We start from the raw sequence: 25,087 nt of genomic DNA, 5'->3' as shown, positions 1-25,087 counted from the left end.
CACCAAAAAATAAGGCCAGACTTGTGGGCTATGATGTAAATCTTGGAATATTAATACAGGAGATAAGGCCCCTCCATGGGACACCATCAAAATTTCTCCTTCGCCCTGTATTATGTGGATTGCAATAGAGTTGGGGGAAACATACTTTGGGGAAGACTAGATAAAATAGTATAATACTACATTTTATAAAGTCTGAGAGATTTATGGTCTGACAACATAGAGATTGAGTTGTATCTGTTTCTATTTCAAACACAAAGAAATGCTAAACAAAATATAGCTCAAAAGAAAGGGAGGGGACCAATATGAAAAAATAATGAATGCAAATTTTCTAGAATGAAAGACATGAATCCTCTTGAAAAAGCATACCAAGACCTCAACAAGATAAATAAAAGCAAATCTACAGGTAGATACAATAGAAGGAAACCGCAGAACACCAGAGACAGAAAGAAAGCCTTAAATTCAACCAGAGAGAAAAAATAGACTCCTTGCAAAACAACTTGTCATAAGCAAAAATAAAAGCAAGACAACAGTGGAATGACATGTCCTAAGTTCCAAGTGAAAAAAAGTTCAAGGAAAATTCTATAGCCATGCTAAAGCAATTATCATTCAAGAATGAGAGAAATAAGGATATTTTTCAGAAAAAAAAAATTATTTCCTGCTCACAGTAGTTTACTTTTGCTGAAAGGAATACTAAAAGATACACTTGAATAATAAGGAATTGATCCCAGAAGGAAAGAGGAACAAAAAGCAATGGTGAACAAATAAATTAGCAAGTATGACAGTAAATCTAGTAAATTCAATAATAAATAATGGGTATTGGATAATAATTACTAAACCCTGCTTGTCAAAAACCTACAATAGCAATAACGACCAATTTTTAGGGTTTGCAAATAAGATGAAATGAGTGGTTGGCCACAATCATATGGAATAAAGGAGTGGGGGGCTTCCCTGGTGGCACAGTGGTTGAGAGTCCGCCTGCCGATACAGGGGACACGGGTTCGTGCCCTGGTCCAGGAAGATCCCACATGCCACGGAGCGGCTAGGCCCGTGAGCCATGGCCGCTGAGCCTGCACGTCCGGAGCCTGTGCTCTGCAACGGGAGAGGCCACAATAGTGAGAGGCCCGCGTACCGCAAAAAAAAATAATAATAAAAAAATAAAAATAAGAAAGGGGGAATGAATTGTTTAGGAGGAAAAGATACTGATTAAGTTGTTAAAAATATGCAATACAGCTACTGATGAACTTGTTAAAGATAACTAGCATTTCTTTCTCTATGTACATAACCAAAGACATCCTTTCACATATGCTCAAAGGGACATGTACAAGAATGTTTCTAGCATCAATGCTAGAATGGCAAGAAATACTGAAAACAGAAACCGGTATTAACAGTACAATGAATATACACATTTTTATAGATTCTTACAATGGAATACTACACAGCTTTGAGAAATCAATGAATCAGTTACACACATTAACATGTATGCCTTTCAAAAATATGATGTAAAACAAGTCACAAAAGACTATATATATTATTCCACATATAAGATATTCAAAAAGGCAAAAATAAATACTACCTTGTTTTGAAATATTACATGTAAGTGGCAAAAACTATGAAGAAAAGCAAGGGAATGAATGATTTATACAGAATTCAGGCTATATTTACCTTGAGAGTGAGGAAGGAGATTGTAATGGGGAAACGGTCTGAGAGGATTCTGGAATATGGTAATGCTCTATTTCTTGGCCTGGGGACAGGTATCTGGATGTTCAGTTTATTATTTTCTTTAAACTGTAGATTATACACTTTCAAAAATTATTTTATATGTATATTCTATTTCACGATTTTAAAACACATAAGAGTAATCACCAGAAGAAGTGAAGTATCCAAACCAGTGAAGGGAACAATCTAGAGAATAGAAAACTCAACCAATTCTCTTTCTGTAGAAGACTGGAATGGGATGGAGAAAGAAAAAAGGAAAACACAGTGAATAGAAAACACAAAAGAAAATATTTAAAAGAAGTTCAAATATGTCAGTAATCAGAGTAAGTGGATTAAATGCATCTGTTAAAATAAAATTTTTTCAAAATGAATTTTTTTAAACCTTGCTATGTGATGTTTATAAGAAACACATCTAAAACAGAAAGAGATTTTGAAAGGACAAGTACAGAAAACTATATACCAAGCAAATAGGAACCAAAAGAAAGTTGGTGGAAGTAAGTTAATATTAGGCAAAATACAAGTTAGTAATAATAAAATAGGCATTTGCATTGGCTTCGTATTGCTACAAAGCCAACTACCTAAGAATGACTTCATAATAATAATTTATTATCTCTTATGGTTTCTATGGAACAAGAATCCTGACAGGGTGCAGTGAGCCGACTTTTTTGTATGCTACAGTGCCTGAGACCTCAGCTGGGAGCCTTGAAAGTTGGGGCCTGGAATCATCTGAAGGTTCATCCCCTCAAATGCCTGCCAGTTGCTGAGGGTTAGCTGAGACTTTAGCCGGGTCTATCAGCTGAAACACCTCCTTGTGGCTTCTACATGGGGCGTGCCTCTCATCACAACATGGTGGCTGGGGTGAAGCTGTTACCTTCAGGGCAGTGTCCGTATACTCCAGCTGCTGAGGCCTCCATAGTCTGGGACCCATGAAGACTGCAACCGCTGCCATTAGGTCACAGAGGTGGGGACGTGGGAGAGGTCCGCTGCTACTTCAAGGCCTGGGCCCCGCCAGTGGGCGGCCGAGGCGAGAGCTCTGGAGCTCTGCAGACACAGCCCTAGTCCTGTTTCTGGGCCCCCCAGGTCACCTGCCGGTCCCTAGGCCGGGTTCTGGAGGGGCCTGGGGCGAAGGCCACGAGCCGCCTCTCACCGCACTCTCTGACTGGGCGGGAACTCTAACTGCCGCGCTAAGGCTCTCGCGATAACGGCTTCGCGCCCGCTCTGCCCCTTTTACAATGTAAACGTCATTGAGGAAGTGAACGAGGAACTGTTCTGTGGACTGCGACAGAATTCAGTTTGGAGTCGGTTAAGAAATAAGTGGAAATCATTAAAATGAAGACAGTGAGTAAGGACAATATTAGACACGTTTGGGTGTGAAGGAGAGGAAAGAGAGTAGCAACTGGAGGACAAAGGGCTGAAAGAGGGTTTCTTTGCACAGTTTTTAAACAGAAAAAACCTGAGCACGTGTCAAGGTGATGAGCAGATCCAGTTGAAACTAAGAGGCTGAAAGCAGAAGAGTGAGAAAGGGTAGCCAGTACTGAAGTTTCGTTCCCAGAAAGGTAAAGGGACAGGTGGTGGGGCTGGTCTTAAAACAGAGCTTTGTTGTCTCCTTAATCATAGAATGCCTTGTGCCAGGCATGCATGCTATTGTCTTAAATTATTACCTTCTCCTGTGTTTATATTTTATGACCTTAATGAATGTCTAAGCTCTTTAAAACCTATGGCTTTTATTGCTTAAACCAAACTCACCCTGCCCAGGCATTGTGAGCCCCAGACTCTATGCTAGCACTAAATAGTCATTCAGTCAATACTTGTTGAATAAACAAGCACAGCTGACACTTGAACAGGATGTTTGAACTACACTGGTCCACTTGTACATGGATTTTTTTTTCAATAACTATGTACTACAGTACTACACTCTTCATGGTTATTGAATCCACAGAATCTCGGATATGGACACACATATGGAAGGCTGATGATAAGTTATACGCAAATATTTAACTGCTCGGCGCCCCAACCCCCTCCGTGTTCAAGAGTCAGCTGCACAAGTGGATTCCACAGTCTTTGTGTATACCTCTGGCACCCAAACATTTGTCCGTATATGTATGCTAGATATCTGAAGTAGGAGCAGGTCAGGATCAGAAAACTCTCGCTCTAGTGCCCTAAGTACTTATCTCTGGACAAAAGTCAAGAATAGCCACTCAAACTAGTCCTCTCTTTCCCATGTTTACCTTGACCCAAAATCCAAAGACCTAAACTTCTACTGGCCATGAAAACATTTTCATCTGCAGCTACGATGCATTATACCTTTTCCTGGTTCTCCTCATGCCTAACTCATCCCCATTTCGTTGTAGAGCAGGTGGACTCTCTAACCTTCAAATGACCTTCTGCAAGACACAGATAAGATTTAAATGAATCCAAAGAGGTTTAGGCTTCAGCTGCTCCCAAAAGACATAATCACGGAGGCAGAGCAGTACAGGCCAATAACACACTGATTTATCTTGGTGGTTTTCCAGAGCATAGCTGCCCAGAAAACCTTTATCAACACCAAGCCCCTCACTCCATTATCCAGCCTCCAGGTAAATACTGGTCTGAATTTAAACAAACATCTTTCTCAAATATAAAAACCTCCTTTGACTGTGATTTATCTTCCCCCAATTAAAACCTATCTTTGGGAACCATCCAACTGCACCTTCCTTAAGGCAACATTGCCTGGAACTGAGAGATTTGCATCCACTGCTGCATTCTGCAGCCCTCACCTGACTTGACTGCCACATTAAGCGATTGGTTATTGACCTTTAAGTCTTTAACAATTATGTATATACCTAGGAAAGAAGTCTGTTCACTCAGGAATGAAGACAAGACACAAGAATGAAGACAGTGAATAAATTCAGCCCTCATTTCTGTTCTTATGCTATGCTCAGTGAGCTGTTGCTGCAGATGAATTATTGCAACATTCTTTCAAATGATAGCCAATTTTCAACTAAGAGAAGATTCTTAAACCTTTTTCTACATATTGGTGAAAACCAGGCAGCTGGAAAACATAGCCTTGGTTAAACTACCTGATGATAAATGAATATTTTAAACACATGAAATTATTTTAGAATCTGCAGACTGATTTAAACCCTCACAACAAACAACAGAAAAGATCCCACAAACCTGAGACTTCTCAGATGTATTCCCAGAAATTTTATTTCAGTTTATATGCATGTATTTCTTAAAGAGTAATTTTCAGAATTTGTTAAATTGATGTATTTAGAGTTGAGGGGGGAGATGGGAATATTCCTTAGTTTTGTTATTCACATTGATAACTGATCAATATTGTCAAAATGTAAATGAAAGTCTTTCCAATAGACCCTAAGTTCAACAAAGATATAGACCACATCTTTTTTTTTTTTTTTTTTTTGGCCAGCACCTCATTTTTATTTCAAACGAAAGCATTGAACGTCTGTAAAAGAACCTCTTATAGGTGTGGTGATTCAGACCACACCTTTCTTGCTCCTTGTTGAATCTACATCCTCTAAGACAGTGTCAACATACACCCAAGGAAATTTGCCTAAAGGAATATTATGTTTGTGTTATTATTGAAAACATTGAAAATTCTTTACTTGAGATTAGCTTTTTATTTTTGTTCTTTCTCATTTTCTTAATTTGTACTCTAGGCTTTTTTAAGATGAAAAGATATCTCTCTACAGAAGTCTACACTTCTGTGGCCTGAGACACACACACACACACACACACACACAAAATATAACACAACTCATCCTCACCACACCTGTTCAATGCTGTAACATTTGCCAGGCATGGAAAAATAAATTTGCCAAGTAGCATGAGCCCTGGAAAATCATTAGGTGACATCTGAGGAGCAGAATACCAGTCAACCAATAATTAGCATCTTAACATGCAGAGAGTTAGAGACAAATCAAATTCCATGAAATCTCGGGGAGCATGACCCTGGCCAGGTTGGCACCCTGGCTGTGGGGGAAGTCAGTGACTTTGTCTGACCGTAAGACAGGACTGGAAGTACCATGGCTAGTCTAATCCTAGGAGGAGACACTCTGACAACGTGACATTTGCACAGGGATGCCCTAACGTGGCCCTAGTATGTTTTCTTAGAATGAAATGACATTTCAAGTCAAACAGCTCTGCTCCCAATAGCACAAACCCTCCCCAAACTCTAATAACCTGAATTTTAGACAAAGAGGTTCATCTCAGAGAGAAACTGAGGTTGTATGGATGTAACATTAAAATAATCAATTTTTAAGTAAGGTTAAGCCAGATATTCAGTGTTTAGCCTCATTTGTTATCATTCCAGAATTTCATAGACCTCAGATCACCTTAGTCTGAAAAACAGTTTTTGTTTGAGCAAAACCCTGTTCCTGGGGTATCCATATGGATACTTTTCAATGAACACGGAATCTAGTTACGAAATTGTGCTACCACGAGGTGTGGCAAGTGAGTGTCAGTGCATTGTGTCCTCACCAAACCCCTGCTGCCTGGAACTGCTGTCCACATGTGCGTCCATCCAAGGATATAGGGCTACTGCTGTTACTGCTGCCTCCAGCCTATCTAAGGTCACCTTTCTAACACAGCTGATTCATTCTAAAGGAAGAAACAGAGAGGTTGGAAAACACCAATTCCCCATTTGGTTTCTGCAGTTGTCTACGTAACTTGGGGAGCTCACCCTTAAGAGGAGTCCAGAATGAAGGGCCCCACCTCCAAACAGACTGCCAATCCTCAGGGCAAATGCTCTGCTTCTACCATGTGGCCTGCATGTGCCTGGTTTGACTCTGCTTCCACCCTAAGCCAACGGTGACTGTTCTGCCAGCCCCCTCTCCACTCCACTACAGGGTCAGGCAGCAGGCTCCTGGCCCAGTGCTTGAATGGCCCAGTGATGTCACTGCCGAGAGGGAGTCTGGTTGTGCCCTCCTCTGAACTCTCCATCTGGAAGATTCTCTGGCCTCCTTCCCTCTCATTTTTAATCTGATAGACACTGCTGTACAGGGAAACTCAGAGCAAACCAAAGTTCATCTTCCCTTCCCTGCTTCTCAGCTGGCATAATCACAGGGGCAGAACGAGGTTGGCAGGGACCCGGATGCCAGGAATTAAATGAGGGTCCCTGACCATTGGACAACATTAGTCCTGCCTTCCAAAGTCTTAATTAGTCCTCCTCCTCCTGGCACACCCACTTGCCTTTGGAACCCAGAGAGGTGGCCGGGTCAGACGCCATGCTCACAGCAAGTACTCAACAAAATATTGGTTGAGAATGGCAGCCACAAACGCCTGCTGGCTCACGGCTTTGCAACAACAGTCAGTTTTGAGGTCTGGGCCCCAGCAGCAAGATTTCTGCTCCTCTTTGTAATGCAGACAGTTCTAGCAGCGATATTCCGAGTGATATTCAGCTACCAGCTCAATTTGGAAGCAAAATGACCTTAAAAGTGGCAGACAGGACAAAAAGAAAGAGAAAGGAAGGGTTGATGGTAAGTGGAAGAGAGGAAAATGAACACTGCAAAGAGAATTGAGCAGGATTACGGGGCTAGACACCTCAGTTCCACAGGTCTGAAATGAGCGGGGGACAAAACAACAGACTCAAGAGATGGAAACAATGGGTGGGGGGGAGTCACAGAAAGGGGACAGAGCGGCATCTTTTGGGAATTCTGATGCTGGGACAGACTCAGGGCTAGCAGTGGAATAGATGCAACAGTAAGTAACATTTGAGAGGTTTCAAAAGACAATGAGTCTTAATTCTGTCTTGTTTTGCCCTTAAACTGTAGTGACATACCAAAATTTGCTATGTTTCTAAGAGGACATTGACAGATACAATGGAAACTCTGAATACATTTTTTCCCTCTGCATTCATTGTCTCTGGCCCTTATCCACAGGCCTATTGCAGACTAAATTGGATTTTGGATCACTGGTACTGAGGCGCTGCAATTAATTAACAATAGAAACATAATATTTATATCCAGGGCTAACAACATCTGACATTTAAACTATTCCGCCAGTCAGGCAAATTCCATTCGACAAATTTTCATTTTAATGACCATGACAGGCCACAGTTTACATGATAGGCCAAGAAGCAGAACAGAGTTGATCTCTTGGCATGTGCTTTCAAGGCCTGGCCATGCTGCAAGAGAAACAAGCTGGGGAAACTGTCAGAATAATAGACAGACCAGGTCCCCAGTTCCGCTCAGACAGACCAAGGATACATGCCCCCCAACAAAGATCCTAGTATGAAATTGTCCTTGTTTCCTGTGTAAGCTCAAAGTGAAACACCCACTGCCCCTTATGATCCACTGGATAATTTTTCTGTCTTTGGGCTGCTGACATTTTCTTTGGGGTACTAAAATCCCTTAGTCCTTCCTAATTAAAAAGTGATAAACGTTTTGCAAGACATCCAGTAATGTGCAAAGTACACAAGAGTTGGAACTGATGCAGCTTTTTCAGTTGGCACAAGACTGGCCTTCCGTATTCTGCCAGATGGTGTATCTCAGTAAGTCCCCAATCCCTGACTCAAGTGAGGGGCACTGTCAATATGATGCTGAAGAAGAGACTTTTTAAATGCTATCTTATTTTGCATTATACTAACACCAAAGGCCTAACTTTTTTTTCTTGCTGAAACTTTCATGGTTAAAGAAGTTTTCATTTTTCTATGACTCATTATTCAAGCAGACAGAAGATGCTACACATGAGGAGAAAAATTCCATCCCCATAAGAACTGTGTAAATTTGCTGAAAACCAATATCAAAGACCAGATCTCCTAGCCTGAACTCCTATCACTCCTGTATGGATTACTGGTCTAAAGGATGCTGGGTGACACAGTGTGGATTTCTCCAAACCCATCTACACTACCCCCAAAATGGGGATATTGAGGACAGAGATGAAGATGGAAAATGTAGAGAGAACAAGGCAGTTAGAGAGAAGCTTAAAAGACGTGAGAAACAGATAAAGTTAGCGAAAAACCAACAGCAAATTGTCAACAGGAGCCCTTCTTATTGAAAAGGCCATGTATTTCTATTTCACATGTTTAAAACACTCTTTATCTCAGCTTTTACATCAATTTAAAAGAACTGAAATAAAGTTCCACTTTTCAAGTAAAGACTTCTTTGCAATATGGATTTGGTTCCAATCTCAGCAATTGAAATAGCCACCTTCCCAGTGACTTGTTTTCAAGCAATGGCTCTGAATAGATCCGAAATGATAACTATGCTCCATGTCACTTCTAGATATGGTCATAATACTAGAACATTAAGTCCTGAAAGGATAACAGCATTTCCATTATTATAACCAGATTTAAAATCAGTAAATTTTCAGTCAAGTTGATAACATGTATGTAGAGTATGGACACACACACACACACACACAAACACAAATTATAATAACAATCAAGTTTTTGAGTTCTTTACATGCATCCCCTCACGTATAACAAACACTATGAGATAAGTACTATTATGAACCCAATTACACACTGAGGAGAGGGCGATTAGAGTTAACTGATTTCCCTAAGAGGTGAAGTCCAAGGTCACAGGCAGGTAAGTGGTAGAGGTGAGGTGCAAATCCAAGCCTGCCTCCCTCCAGAGCCTGTGCTCTACACAACCCAGTGGCATATGACGGCATCTGCAAGGGAGACAGCATGAAGAAATTGATTTCTTTTGGCAATAGTCAAAATATCTTTTAAATATCAGGTATAAAGCATTTTCAGCCCACCAGATGCTTATTTAATTTTGAAAAATCAATTTTTATGAAGCTGCTCTGAGAAGTAGTTTCATGTTTGTTAATGCCTGGTTATATTCTTGAAAAAGTAGAAGACTTATAGCAAAAAGATACATTTCTTAAAGTCAGGAAGAAAAACAAGACCCTAACTAGATTGAATTGATAATGTTTGACAGAACACAAATGAATAGAATCTGTAACTTTAACATGCCTTTGCAGGAGGCATGTACTAAAATGCTCATATCAAATTCAGAACACAAAAGATTTAACATGCTTATTGTTGTAAACAAAGGCATTTGGTTAAATGAAAGTTCCATCAAAGCTTAATAACCAAATTCAAGTGAACACAAAGTAAAGGTTTATATACTTTCTGCAGTTTCAGTAATAGCTAATCTAATAATGGTAAATGGAGGGTTATTGTTGATTTCCTTTGCCTCCGTTTCATAAATTAGATAAAGCAACCTGGCAGTTACAGTACTTTAGAGTTTTGTTCAACTAAGTGATTTTAAAGCTATCTCAAAATATAACGAAGTCATGACTTGAATGACTGCTGAACTGTACCTTGCTTTGCATCACCACGTTAGTGCTTTTGACCAGTGTTACGTAAAAAGCTTCCTGTGAACTAAAACTATTCTATAAAGCTCAATTTATATGTGCAGGACCAACGATTTAGAAGGCAAAGTGTCACTGATACAGTATTATCTGATATTCCGTTGCACCAGGGCCAAGCTTGTAAAATATAAACTAGAAAAGCAGTCAAGTGTTATTATTTCTTCTGATCCAAAACTCAGGAACAGTAGAATTTCTCTGGTTAATGACTTTTCATAGCACATTTCCAATTTTCTACTACACTTTATTGATCTGGAATACTAAAACGGTTTTCTTCCCTGGCTAAAGAACACACCAAGCTCGTGCCCTGCATCTGGTGGGATACATCTCCAAAGGCACCGTGGTGGTGGCATCTCATCAGGCAGCTGAGGGGTGGTAACATGAACCAAGGTATTTTCCTTACTGCAAGAATGTTGAATCTCAGGCCTTTTGATAAAAGGAGGCTGGGAGGCTAGCCCTGGGAGGCTAGATACCTGCAGTTCTGAGAGCTGATAAGTTGCCCTTCACAAAAGCAGTCTATTTTCCTGCATTTTCCCCGTGTGCCCTGATACGGTTACTTTCAATTACCCTGATAGCCCAGGAAGAAAAATATCTCTCTCTCCATATTTCATTCACATAATAAGATTCTGCAAGCTGTTCTGTATGACAGATGAGGACTGTGAGCTGAAGCAACTTGTTCTGCCTGTCAGCCTCCAAGAACCCACAGCAATGAGATACAATCGTGATGACATTACTAGAGTAGAAGTGGGTCAAATCCATAGTCACTTTAAAACAGAATGTCAACTGTTTTTTCTACTTCAGTAATTTGATGCAGTGGTACCCACCCCCCCCAGAAAAAAAAGAAAGAAAAGAGGATCTCATTGCTATTAGCTTAGTATACACACACACACACAGAAATGCAAATATTGTTAAAATTAGCCCTTAAATGACTTTTGCAGCTTCTGACCAATCAGTCAACGAAAACTTACTAAGCATCTACTATAGGCCAAACACTGATCTAGGGAGAGCGTTGAAAACAGACACAGCCCTGCTTCATAGAGTTTACAGACTGGAGTAAAAGACAAATATTAGCAAGGTGACTGAAACTGATGTAATGAAGACTGCAAATGAAGTACAAGGGGGCTTATAAGATAAGAACTACTAGTCTTATTGGTCGGAATAAGTTTCCTTGCAGAAGAGACATTTAAGCTATATAGCCTCAGGTAGAAATAGTAGCCAGGTAAGGAGTGAGGGAGAGGAGTTCCAAGCAGAAGGCTTTCTCTGCAAAATGCTTCCTTTCAAAGAAACCAGGCTTCAAGATACAGAAGGTATAATGGAGTAAATGAAGACATGAAGTCCACCCCTGGGAGTTATTATCTTTTCCTTGTTTTAACCCCTAGTTTAAAAAATTAATTGATTGAAAGAAAAAATTTTAAAGCATTAGTATGCCTCTAGTATGCCTCGGTCCTATCTTACCACATAAAGCCAAAAGTTAGTCATAACAACATCTTGCTGATCTAAATATTAAGGTGGATTTTACTTCTTAAAAAACCTAATTTGTCTTAACTGTACTGGTTAAAACCCATGGGTTATTTTTAAAAACATGTTTTGACAGCAGTGAAACTTGCAGCACATACAACACCAAGAGCATAAATTTGTTCAGGGTACAAGTACGTGAAAATTAACACAAGCAGTTGGTAAATGTGATAAAAAAATAAAAATAAAAACTCTACCAACTTCAGGCCACAGCAGGTAGAAATTAAGAAGAAAAATGTTCTCTAATATTTTGTCATGAAAATCCTGATTCATTCTTGCAGAAAATTGTATTGGATCATCACTCAGGTCTCTTAAAACATACAACTTTTTTCCATGGATTCAACAAAATGGAATGGAGAGAGAAAACTGGATTTATTAATAAGTATGCTTGCCTTTTCTACTAAACCCCAGAATGTGACGTTTGGATCATTTTCTTTCCAAATTCAAAATCCATCCCAAGAATCCAAAATTGATAAAATTTGCATTAGCATAACTGAGGCTGTATTTGGCCCTAAAAACTCAATGACTAAGTAGGACTACTAGTATGGCAGAGTTTTCTTTTCTTTTTTCTTTTTTTTTTTTTTTTTTTTTTTGTCTTTAGCTATTTAGCTATTACCAGAAATGACCTTAGCGGCTACTCTAAAATGAATACAACCTAGAGCTAATTTAAGAATTATAGTGTACAAACCATAAGCATTAATAGTCTCATTCTACCCGGTTACTTAAATCTTATCAAGAGTTCAATCTGGTAGGCATATTAAGAGAAGGACTGGCCAAATTAGCAAGTACCTACTGGACGGCAACCAGAAAGATGGGGGATCCAAACTTCACATAAGGAACAACTGAAGTACCTGGGGAATATTCAGCCTGGAGAAAAGCAGTAAGAGACATGAAAACTGCCTTCAGAAATTCTATGGAAATTCAGTGATTAAAGCCATTTCATTTTATTGAGCACCTCCTCTGTGCAAAAGGCACTGTGCAAGGCAATGAAGATACAACACTGAGCGAATAAGCCTTAGCCTTTTACTACCATGTGGTAGAGAAAACAGACTTTCTCTGTGGCACTTCACAGGATATGGTCTGACAGGGCAGAGTACAGATTCTGGAATCAGAGTGCTAGACTCAAAGCCTGTAGTGGGCTGGATGGTGGCCCCCAAAAGATATGTCTTCATCAAATCCCTGGAGCCTGCAAGTGTTACCTTATTCAGAAAAAGGGTCTTTGCAGAAGGAATTAAGAATCTTGATTTGAGGTCATCCTGGATTATCTGGTTGGGCCCTAAGAACACTGATGTGTCCTTATAAGAGAAAGGCAGATAGAGATTTGAGAAAGAAGAGGAGAAGATACAGCAAAAGCCAAGTGAAGTAAATTATTATGGAGCCACAAGCCAAAGGATGCTTGGAGCCATCAGAAGCTGGAAGAGGCAAGGAAGGATTCTTCCCCAGAGCCTCTTGAGGGAGCATACCATACACCTGGCACTCTGTGACAATGAATTCCTTAAAAAATAAGACATAATTTCCTATGGGAGCCACCATCCGTTGGATGAGAATGGAGGGGGTTACTCTTTACCCAAACTAAAACATGAAAATATCTCACAATCACAGCTAGGGAAAAAAGACAAGCCAGTGGGTCTTCAAAGGGGATAAACCTACCTGTGCAATTCTCTCCTTTCTTGGATTCAGTATATTTCAGACACTGCCAACTACACCCTGAGAGGCTAAGTCAAAATGTGCAGCAAGCCAGGCAATAGGTCTAGGAAATTAAGATATAGCTTCCTACTCCTATATGTGGTGTAGCTGCAGGGCCAGAATAACATAGTTCACTTGGGCCTGGTTTTGCTGAAAAGACACAGGTCTCAAATAAAGCTAGACAGGAGACTAGATAAATAAAACTACAGAATATTCACATAATGGAACATTATACAGCAGCCTAACCAAATAAGGCAAGAATACAGAACAGTGTATATTGTGTGTTACTTTTTATGTAAGAAAGGAAGGGAAATAATTTATATATATATTTGCCTGTGTGCATTAAAAATACTGAAAAGATGCAAACGAACCTAGTAAAAGTGGCTACCCTAAGGGAAATGGGGGCAGAGATGGGAGTATGGGGACAGGAACAGGAGTAAAACTCCACTTTATGCCTTTTGCATTGTCTTGATTTTTGGATCAGACAAATATATTACCAACTCAAAAAAATGTCTATTAAAAATAGGGGGGCTTCCCTGGTGGCGCAGTGGTTGGGAGTCCACCTGCTGATGCAGGGGACACGGGTTCGTGCCCCGGTCCGGGAGGATCCCATATGCCGCAGAGCAACTGGGTCTGTGAGCCACAACTACTGAGCCTGCACGTCTGGAGCCTATGCTCCGCAACAAGAGAGGCTGCGACAGTGAGAGGCCTGCGCACCACGATGAAGAGTGGCCCCCGCTTGCCACAACTAGAGAAAGCCCTCGCACAGAAACAAAGACCCAGCACAGCAAAAATAAATAAATAAATAAATAAAACAAGTTTATAACAACTCACATTGCTGGTGGTAAGTTAAAATGGTACATTTGAAGAGGGCAATTTGATGACATAAATCAAGGACTGTAAAATTGGCATTTCCTTGGGCCCAGTGATTCCACTTATGAAAGGAATTTAAGGAAATAAGATTTGTGTACACACACACACACACACACACACACACACACACACACAGATGTTCAATGCAGTATTATTTGTCATAGTTAAATATTTTTTAAGTCTACATGTAAAATAACAGATTGAGTCAAATAAATCATGAAACATTCAAACAATTGAGGGATATGCAGCTATTAAAAATTATACTATGAAATATATACTGTAAAGACTACTCAGAGATACAGAAAAACAATATTCATAGTATATTTTTTAAATTATTCATTAAATTTCCAGTAAAATCTTTAAACCATCTACCGGGTGCTAGGCAGTGAGATGGATGCTGATTTTAAAAGCCAGTTATGGGGCAGTACATAAATCAAAAACCCCACTTTTTTGTGCATTTATAACTAAACTAAAAGGATAAACATCAGAATGAGAGCAGTGATTACCTCTGGGTGGTAAGATTATCATTGAAATATATTTTCTCTAATGAACATATATTACTTCTGTAATAAGAAAAAAAAGCATCACTTTTTAAAATCAGGTTAACAACTCCCAGGGTCAAAAATGTGTCTCATTCATCTGTGTTCTCACACCCCAACCTGACTCCCTGAACACAAGTATGATGCCTGCTTCAGCCACAACCATCCTATGACCGTTAAGAAAAGGCCAAGAACACTGTAGACACACTCTCCTTGACATCTCTGAGCTGCTGAACTAAACCCACAGCCACCACACATTTCTAAATTTCTTATTATGTGGGAGAAATAATCCCCTATTTTTTAAAGCCACCATAAGTCAAGTTTTCTATTACATGCAGCTGAAAGTATTCTGAGCTGACAGAGTTAAATATCAAATAATAGAGGATATGTTAAGGCTGGTACTGGCAACCCAGCATGTTTATTTTGGTCCATGAGTAGAACCTGAAAACGGATGTTGTTAACTGCCCCACCACCTTCCTGCTCCATAGTCTCTTCTCTGAAGCTCCTGGGAAACAGCCCAGGCGAAGCTGTTAGTGGAGATTCTAGGTGCACAGGGGAGCAATGCCTGCAGTGAAGAAAAACTAGATAGTTACTCCTACAGCTTACCATATAACCCAGCATTTCCACTTCTGAGAATGTATCCTAAGAAAAGAATAGTGACTGTAATTATATGCAAATATATGCATACATGTAATTATATGTACATATATGCAAATATTCTTCGCTAAGATATACCAGAAGTAGAGGTGGGGGAAACCTAATGTTAAACAATTAGGATAGGGGCTTCCATGGTGGCGCAGTGGTTAAGAATCCGCCTGACAATGCAGGGAACACGGGTTCAAGCCCTGGTCCGGGAAGATCCCACATGCTGCGGAGCAACTAAGCCCACGCACCACAACTACTGAGCCTGCGCTCTAGAGCCCACGGGCCTAGAGCCCATGCTCCTCAACAAGAGAAGCCACCACAATGAGAAGCCTGTGCACCGCAACAAAGAATAGCCCCCGCTCACCGCAGCTAGAGAAAGCCCGTGTGCAACAACAAAGACCGCAGACAAAAATTAAAATTTAAATTTAAAAATTAAAAAAAAAAACAATTAGGATAGGTTGCAGGTTCTAATAGTTAAGAGTACTTTGCAATCATTAATGACATGGGAAAATGCACACCAGAATTCCCTGATGAGTAAAAACAAAAGGTAACAAAACTACGTATAGGGCTTCCCTGGTGGGGCAATGGTTGAGAGTCTGCCTGCCGATGCAGGGGACACGGGTTCGTGCCCCAGTCCGGGAAGATCCCACATGCCGTGGAGCGGCTGGGCCCGTGAGCCATGGCCGCTGAGCCTGAGCGTCCGGAGCCTGTGCTCCGCATCAGGAGAGGCCACAACAGTGAGAGGCCCGCGTACCGCAAAAAAAAACAAAAAACTACATATAAAGTGTGATCCCAATTTAGAAAGCTAACAGAACTTAGAACTTACATATGCAATAAAAAAGGATGGAAAGGGTATACATTGAAATATTTTTTTAATATTTATTTATTTTGTCTGCACCAGGTCTTAGCTGTGGCACAGAGACTCTTAGTTGTGGCATGCAGACTTCTTAGTTGCAGCCTGCACACTTCTAGGTTGGCATGCAGGATCTAGTTCCCCAACCAGAGATCGAACCTGGGTCCCCTGCATTGGGAGCACAGTCTTACCCACTGGACCACCAGGGAAATCCCTACATTGAAATATTGATAGTGCTATAATGAGGGGATGAAATGCTAATGTTACTTTATTTTGGGGGCATTTTTGTCTTTTCTTATTTTCTAAAATGAATTTTCTTATGCAGTTGGTAAGAAAAGGTTTTTTTTTCCAAATAGCACCTTCTCATAGAATAATCTGGGCCCTCTAACCAAGATGCTGGCCTCATGGACAGCAACTCTGTCTACTATCTGCCTGCAGATCCAATGGAGTTAACAAAAACAATTTATTTTTGTGTTTTAAAAATAGACTGATGCCAACAGCTGCAAGCTAAGTTACAGAAAAAGATAAAGAAATCTTGTTTCCAAGTGAATTTGCATTATATAAATGCAATATGTTTTAATTCCATAAATATAGTTTTGATGCTGCCAATCTGAGAAAAATATTGATGTTTCCTTAAATAAGTCTATTCCATATTGAAATTCATTCCCTTACATAAAATGGAATGATCTTGGAAACAATAGGAATAATGTTAATTTGTTACGTCATTGGTAAAAAGCAAGTCCATTTACATCCTTGTCTTGATCCATCAGACTTCATTAATACAGAAAGAGTAGCCACCAAGCAGGTTTGACTTCTTGACCAGCTGAGGACATCAGCTAGTAAAGCTTAAGCTCTCTCCCATGTCATATGACATGCATCTGTATCCCAGCACCACCACTTGCCAGCTGGGTGTCCTTAAGCACATACTTAACCTCTCTGTGTTTCAGTTTTCTCATCTGTAAACAGGGATAATAAGAGTATCTACCCCCTGGAGTTGCTGTGAGGATGAAATGAGAGAATCCCCACAAAGGTCTTAGTTTAGTGCCTGGCCCATAGTAACCTGATAAAAAATAAGGTCTCTTCTAACTAGGTCTCTTCTAACTAATATATCTCTTCCGTGTGTGGAGATACAGCATGGACCTGGAACATTAGATTCTTCTCTTTTTTTACTTTTAGCAAAATAAATTTTATTTATTATAAGGTAAAATATATAATAGCTTAAATCAAATGGCAACACATAGACTTTAGGAAAAAAAAATCTCTTGCCTCATTTCTTCCTACTTTCCACTTGTCATCCCCAGAAGTATCTATGTTCCACTGTTTTAGTTGTCCTCTATTTTTCCATTTCTCCACTGTAGCTATATTGCATTTTTTCCCAGTTTTATTGAGAATTGACATACATCACTGTATAAATTTAAGGTGTACAGCATGATGGTTTGATTTACATATATTGTGAAATGATTACCACAATAGGTTCAGCTAACATCTATCATTTCATATAGATAAAATGAAGAAAAAAGAAATTAGGACTTACTCTCTTAAAAATTTTCCTATATATCATACAGCAGTGTTAACTATAGCCATCATGTTGTACATTACATCCCTAGCACTTATTTCTCCTATAACTGGAAATTTGCACCTTTGGACCACATTCTTTCAATTCCCCCTCCTCCACCCTTCACCTCTGGTAACCACAAGCAGTTTGATCTCTTTTTTAAAAAAATATTTATTTATTTATTATTTATTTATTTGGCTGTGCCGGGTCTTACTTGTGGCATGCAGGATCTTTAGTTGCAGCATGCAGGATCTAGTTCCCTGACCAGGGATCAAACCCAGGCCCCCTGCACTGGGAGTGTGGAATTTTAACCGCTGGACCACGAGGGAAGTACCAGTCTGATCTCTTTTTCTATCAGCTTGATATTTTATTTTTTAAGATTCCACATGTAAGTGATATCATACACTATTTGTTTTTGTCTATCTGATTTATTTCACTTAGCATAATGCCTTCCAGGTCTAAACATGTTGTTATAAATGGTAGCATTTCCTCATTTTTATGGATGAATAATATTCAATTGTATGTATGTGTGTGTGTGTGTGTGTATCTCACAACTTCTTTATCCATTCATCCATCAGTGGACACTAGGTTGTTTCCATATCTTGGCTATTGTAAATGCTATGAATATGGATTGCAGATATCTTTTCAAACTAGTGTTTTCATTTCCTTTGGATATATTCCCAGATGGAATTGCTGAATCATATGGTAATTCTACTTTCAATATTTTAAGGATCCTTCATACTGCTTTCCATAGTGGCTGTGCCAATTTACAATCCCACCAGTGTGCACAAGAGTTCCTATTTCTCCACATCCATGCCAGCATTTGCTAGCTCTTGTCTTTTTGATGGTCATTCTAACAGGTATGGGGTAATATCTTACTGTGGCTTTAATTTGCATTTTCCTAATAACTATTTTGTTGAGCATCTTATCATGTACCTATTGACATTTCTTGCATCTTCTTTGAAAAACTGTCTATTCAGTGCCCCTGACCATTGTTTACTGAGTATTGTTTTATTTTCATGTGTTTGTCAATTTTCCTTTTGTTATTACTTTCCAGTTTCATGTCATTGTGGTCTGAGAAGATACTTTGTATGATTTCAATCTTCCTGAATTTGCTAAGACTTGTTTTGTGGCCTAACATTTGGTCTACCCTAGAAAATATTCAATTTGAGAAGAATGTGTATTGTGTTGTTGTTGGATAGGATGTTCTGTATATGTCTATTAGGGCTATTTAGTCTATAGTATTGCTCAAATCTCCTATTTCCTTATTGCTTCTCTGTCTGAATGATCTATCCATTGTTCAGAATGGGGTATTAAAGTCCCAACCATTACTGTATTACTGTTTATTTCTCCTTTTAGCTCTGTTAGCTTTTACTTTCTTTAGGTCCTCCAATGTTGGGCACACAAATATTTACAACTGTCTTATCCTCTAGATGCATTGACCCTTTAATCATTATGTAATGACCTTCTTTGTCTATTTGTACCATTTTTAGTTTAAAGTCTATTTTGTCTTATATAAGTATAGACACCCCTGTTTGTTCACCTGTTTTTGGTTACCATTTGCTTGAAACGACTTTTCCCATCCCTTCACTCTCAGTCTATGTGTGTCTTTAAGGCTAAATTGAGTCTCTTGTAGGCAGCATATCATTGGATCTTGTTTTTATCCTTTCAGCCATCCTAAGTCTCTTGATTACAGAATTTGATCCATACTCCATTTATGTTTAAAGTAATTATGGATAGGTGAGGACTTACAATTGCCACTTTGTTATTTGTCTTCTGGTTGTTTTGTAGATCCACTGTTCCTTGTTTCTTACCCTGCTGTCTTTTATTGTGGTTTGATATCAGTGTGTTTTAACCCCTTTACAATGTTCTTCTGCATAATCACTACATATTTTCCCTTGTGGTTACCATGAGGCTTACATAAAATACCTTAAAACAATAACCCCCTATTTTTTAACCTGATAATTTAACTTCAACGGAATTCCTAAACTTTACACTTTTACTTCTCCTCTCTGTGCAATGGATTTTCGTGAATAAAGTTACTCACCTTGGTATCAAGATTTTAAAATCTTAAAATATTACTGAAGAATATATATTAATCCATTTACAGAAATTTCATATAATCTTAACTTATAACACACATCCTGTTTCTATCATAACAGATTTAGTTTTCTGTTCCAGGTTATATTTAAAAATACTTAAATTGTCCTTTCTATTTTAGAACCAAGGTAGACTTGCATTCTGATTTGGCATGCCTCATATATTAACTATATATCTGACAAAAGCCTTAAATTAAGGCTTATGTATTTTTTCACTATTTAAACTTTGATTACCTCTTATTCAGTTTAACATTTTGTACCAGGCAACTGGCTAGATATGGGGAGAGAGAGAAGACCAAAACATGGGGGGTTTAATCTAAATTGTCATGTGCACAAATCACTTATACAAGGTATACTTTGGGATTAGCACTATAATGGAATGTTAAAAATACTATAATGGTGCTCAAAGGATAGAAATACTTCAGAGGAGGAAGGTCACAGAAGAGATAGCATTTGAACAGGCCACAAAAGATGAAAAACTTAATAATGCCCTTATATTGTTTCCTTTAAAATTACTCTTCTTTTCTGGGAAATGCTCAGAAGTTACTGCTTTAAATGCAGTTATTGAAACTTTTCTACCTAAAGAAAAATGATTTTTGTGTAAATGTGTGCACTGCCAAAAAAATGTAGTTATCATGAAGTGTTAAAGCATCATATATGTAATGATATATTTATTACCAGCATATAAATTAATTTTATTTTATGTCTTCTCAAGAGACATATCCAACAGAAAAGTCCAAACTATATCACTGATTCACTAAAGGATGGACTAGATAAAAGAATACCTATAATGTTTCTTATTCAATATGTGTAATAAAGTATCAGATGGCCTAGATCATTACAGTAATGAGAATTTAAAATACAACATACTCATTGCTTAGAAGGTCAGAGATTGTTAGGTAATAACAGTGGCAATAACAATAAGTCATAATACTTTGAAATTTGGATCAAAAAAAATTCCCCAAGAGAAACCTCCCAAACTTGCAGTGTGGAGGTCAGGGGAAGAACTGATGGCAGAGATAGGAGTCATGGTTTTAAATCCCAGCTCTACTACCTAACCTCTTAGCACCTCAGCTTTCTAAGCTGTCCAAATGGTATGACCTGGACCATATGCTGTAAGCATCAACTCTCTTGGTTGAATGTGCTTTAAAAAATATAAATAATTATCAGATGTAGCTGTTATTAGTTAGGTGTGCCTTAAACTAGTGGAAGCTTTCCAAGCACATCATGGAGAAGGGAAGCTGGAGACAGCACATGATGTATCTAATTAGGACTTTCCTTCATATTCTTATTTTTACTACTGCATTGACTAAATTTTGCTGAGAAATAGTTGAGGATTCCCCTTTACACAGTCAACTAGCTGCATGACCATGGAAGTATTCTTCTATCCCACTCAGCCTTTGTTTCCTCATCTGAAAAGGAGAGATCTTGATAGTACCTCCTTTCTAAAGTATTTTTAAGATTAAATAAATACCATGTGTGAAGTACTTGGCACAATGCCTTGCATGTAGTAAGTTCCCATTAAATGACAGCTCTTGTTATTATTATATTCCTCCTATTCTTAGAGCAATGAGAGAGTACTAACTAATACATTATATAAGTTCTAATGGGAACACCAACTTTCCAATTTGTGAATCTACTCCTGAGGATCTATACAAAGGTGTTTTGAAGTTCGGAGTTATAATTATTAAAGACTTTTTCTGGAATTATCTATTATTTCTTAACATGTCTTATTAAAATTTCAAAAGTCTGTGTATGTATTTGTTCTCCTTGAAACAATTGTTCCCTCTTCAATCCCAATTCACAAGTATGTGAATCCTTGGAATGTCAGTAGAAGCACCACCTCTGCTCTTACATATGGTTTGAAGAAGTATTTAGATAACAGTCCTGACTGACAGAATAACAAAATAAAGAAAAGAAAGGCCTATTGAAGGTTAACCAAGCTGTAACTATTCCAAAGGAAATAAAGTTGGTTCACTAAATGTCATACCATGGGCCAAAATAAATCCCACCAGGGAAAAGAGTTTTTTTTTTTTTAAACAAAAAAACTCAGGGTGCTAAAGGATTTTTAAAACCTAAAAGGCAAATGAAGAATCCCTTAAGGAAAGGATTGATAGATTTAATTTCTTTCAGTCAAAAAAAACAACATAAATAAAACTAGAAGGAAAGCAACAAACTAGTAAAAATATGTGCAATATAAATGACAGATTTATGCTTTTAATTATAGAAGGAAATAATCAGAGTTGTGGGCAAGGATATATGTGAAAAGATTTTACAATAGTGATAAATTGTATAATTCAGTTTATAAAATGGGGATAGTTTATGGAATGGGTAAAAAATAAATAGTGTACACTTATTAAAAATTAGATTATAAAAGAATACTTTAAAATAGTAAACTTAAAATACAGTTATAAATAAAATACTTAAAAATACTTAGACAATGTTCACATTTAATTAAATGAAAATTATAATACAGGATGTTTAATATAATACAAACTAAATAAGTGTATATTTTGAGCAACTATGATTAACTTTGGAAGATGTGATTATGGGTATTTTGAATTGTCTTTTGCTTTTGTATATTTTACAAAATTTAAACATAAATATGTACATTTTAACTGAAATCACAACAAATGGTATTTTAAAAACACATCATAATCAAATTAGAGGTAAATGAAAACTATTGCAACATATCTCACAAGAAGTTATTATTACCTTGTCTCCTCTTTTCTAAGCTAAATCTTACCTTTATGCTGTTAATTGCAAAAACTGAACAGAGAAGCCACAGATTCATTTAAGAATCTGTAACACAGAAAAAATTAAGTGGAGTTGATGTAAATGTCCAACCATGGGGTTAAAAAATTATTTATGAGATTTATAAGATAAAATGATGTGCATCCATTAAATAAGCATGTTTTAAAGAATAATGATCAAAGCAAATTGCATAGTAGGCTGTTCAAAATGATCCCAATTAATACCTTTGTTCAAATATCACCTTTTCAATAAGGCCTCCTCTAGCCATTACATTTAAAACCACAATCCCAACCCATCTATATGCTGCCTACAGATGCACACTTCAGATATAAGGACACACACAGCTTGAAAGTGAAAGTCTAGAGAAAGAAATTCCATGTAAACTGCAACCAAAAGAAAGCTGGAGTAGCAATACTTATGTCAGACAAAATTGACTTTAAAACAAAGACAGTAATAAATGACAAAAAAGGTCAGCATATAAAGTGGTCAATCCAACAAGAGGATATAACATTTGTAATATTTATGCACCAAACATAGGAGCACCTAAATATATAAATATTAACAGACCTAAAGGGAGACATAGACAACAATACAATAATAGCAAGGGACTTTAACACCCTGCTTACATGAATAGATATTATACAGATTGAAAATTAGTAAGAAAACATTGGCCTTAAATGACATGTGAGATCAGATCGACTTAATGGATATATATAGAACATTTCATCCCACAGTAACAGAATACATTCTTCTCAAGTGCACATGGAACATTCTCTAGGATATATCATATGTTAGGCCACAAAATAAGTCTTAATAAATTTAAGAAAACTGAAATCATATTGAGCATCTTTTCCAACCACAATAGTATAAAACTAGAAATCAAATATAAGAAGAAAACAGGAAAATTAATAAATATGTGGATATTAAACAACATACTGCTGAACAACAAATGGGTTGAAAAGAAAAAATCAAGAGAAATAAAAAAATACCTTGAGACAAAAGAAAATGAAAATGTAACATACCAAAATTTATGTGATGCAGCATAAGCAGTTCTAAAGGAGAATGTCATAGTGATAAATGACTATATCAGGAAACAAGAAAAGTCTCAATTCAACAACCTACCTTTATATCTCAAGGAACTATATAAAGAAGAAAAAACAAAGCCCAAATCTGGTAGAAGGAAGGAAATAACAAAGATCAGAGTGGAAATAACTGAAATAGAGACTAAAAAGACCACGGGTTCAAGCCCTGGTCCGGGAAGATCCCACATGCCGCGGAGCAACTAAGCCCACGCACCACAACTACTGAGCCTGCGCTCTAGAGCCCACGGGCCTAGAGCCCATGCTCCTCAACAAGAGAAGCCACCACAATGAGAAGCCTGTGCACCGCAACAAAGAATAGCCCCCGCTCACCGCAGCTAGAGAAAGCCCGTGTGCAACAACAAAGACCGCAGACAAAAATTAAAATTTAAATTTAAAAATTAAAAAAAAAAACAATTAGGATAGGTTGCAGGTTCTAATAGTTAAGAGTACTTTGCAATCATTAATGACATGGGAAAATGCACACCAGAATTCCCTGATGAGTAAAAACAAAAGGTAACAAAACTACGTATAGGGCTTCCCTGGTGGGGCAATGGTTGAGAGTCTGCCTGCCGATACAGGGGACACCGCTGAGCCTGAGCGTCCGGAGCCTGTGCTCCGCATCAGGAGAGGCCACAACAGTGAGAGGCCCGCGTACCGCAAAAAAAAACAAAAAACTACATATAAAGTGTGATCCCAATTTAGAAAGCTAACAGAACTTAGAACTTACATATGCAATAAAAAAGGATGGAAAGGGTATACATTGAAATATTTTTTTAATATTTATTTATTTTGTCTGCACCAGGTCTTAGCTGTGGCACAGAGACTCTTAGTTGTGGCATGCAGACTTCTTAGTTGCAGCCTGCACACTTCTAGGTTGGCATGCAGGATCTAGTTCCCCAACCAGAGATCGAACCTGGGTCCCCTGCATTGGGAGCACAGTCTTACCCACTGGACCACCAGGGAAATCCCTACATTGAAATATTGATAGTGCTATAATGAGGGGATGAAATGCTAATGTTACTTTATTTTGGGGGCATTTTTGTCTTTTCTTATTTTCTAAAATGAATTTTCTTATGCAGTTGGTAAGAAAAGGTTTTTTTTTCCAAATAGCACCTTCTCATAGAATAATCTGGGCCCTCTAACCAAGATGCTGGCCTCATGGACAGCAACTCTGTCTACTATCTGCCTGCAGATCCAATGGAGTTAACAAAAACAATTTATTTTTGTGTTTTAAAAATAGACTGATGCCAACAGCTGCAAGCTAAGTTACAGAAAAAGATAAAGAAATCTTGTTTCCAAGTGAATTTGCATTATATAAATGCAATATGTTTTAATTCCATAAATATAGTTTTGATGCTGCCAATCTGAGAAAAATATTGATGTTTCCTTAAATAAGTCTATTCCATATTGAAATTCATTCCCTTACATAAAATGGAATGATCTTGGAAACA

General features: G+C 38.1%; 1 protein-coding gene across 20 annotated transcripts in view; it reads right to left on the bottom strand.

The window, feature by feature from the left end:
- The window catches only part of FHIT (fragile histidine triad diadenosine triphosphatase), a 1,537,641-nt gene that overhangs the window by 1,493,639 nt on the left and 18,915 nt on the right, over nucleotides 1-25,087 (bottom strand). The window lies entirely within an intron of this gene.

Source organism: Physeter macrocephalus, chromosome 18 (genome assembly GCF_002837175.3).
Source record: "Physeter macrocephalus isolate SW-GA chromosome 18, ASM283717v5, whole genome shotgun sequence".
Lineage (NCBI taxonomy): Eukaryota > Metazoa > Chordata > Mammalia > Artiodactyla > Physeteridae > Physeter > Physeter macrocephalus.
This window is presented reverse-complemented; position numbering and strand designations above follow the sequence as displayed.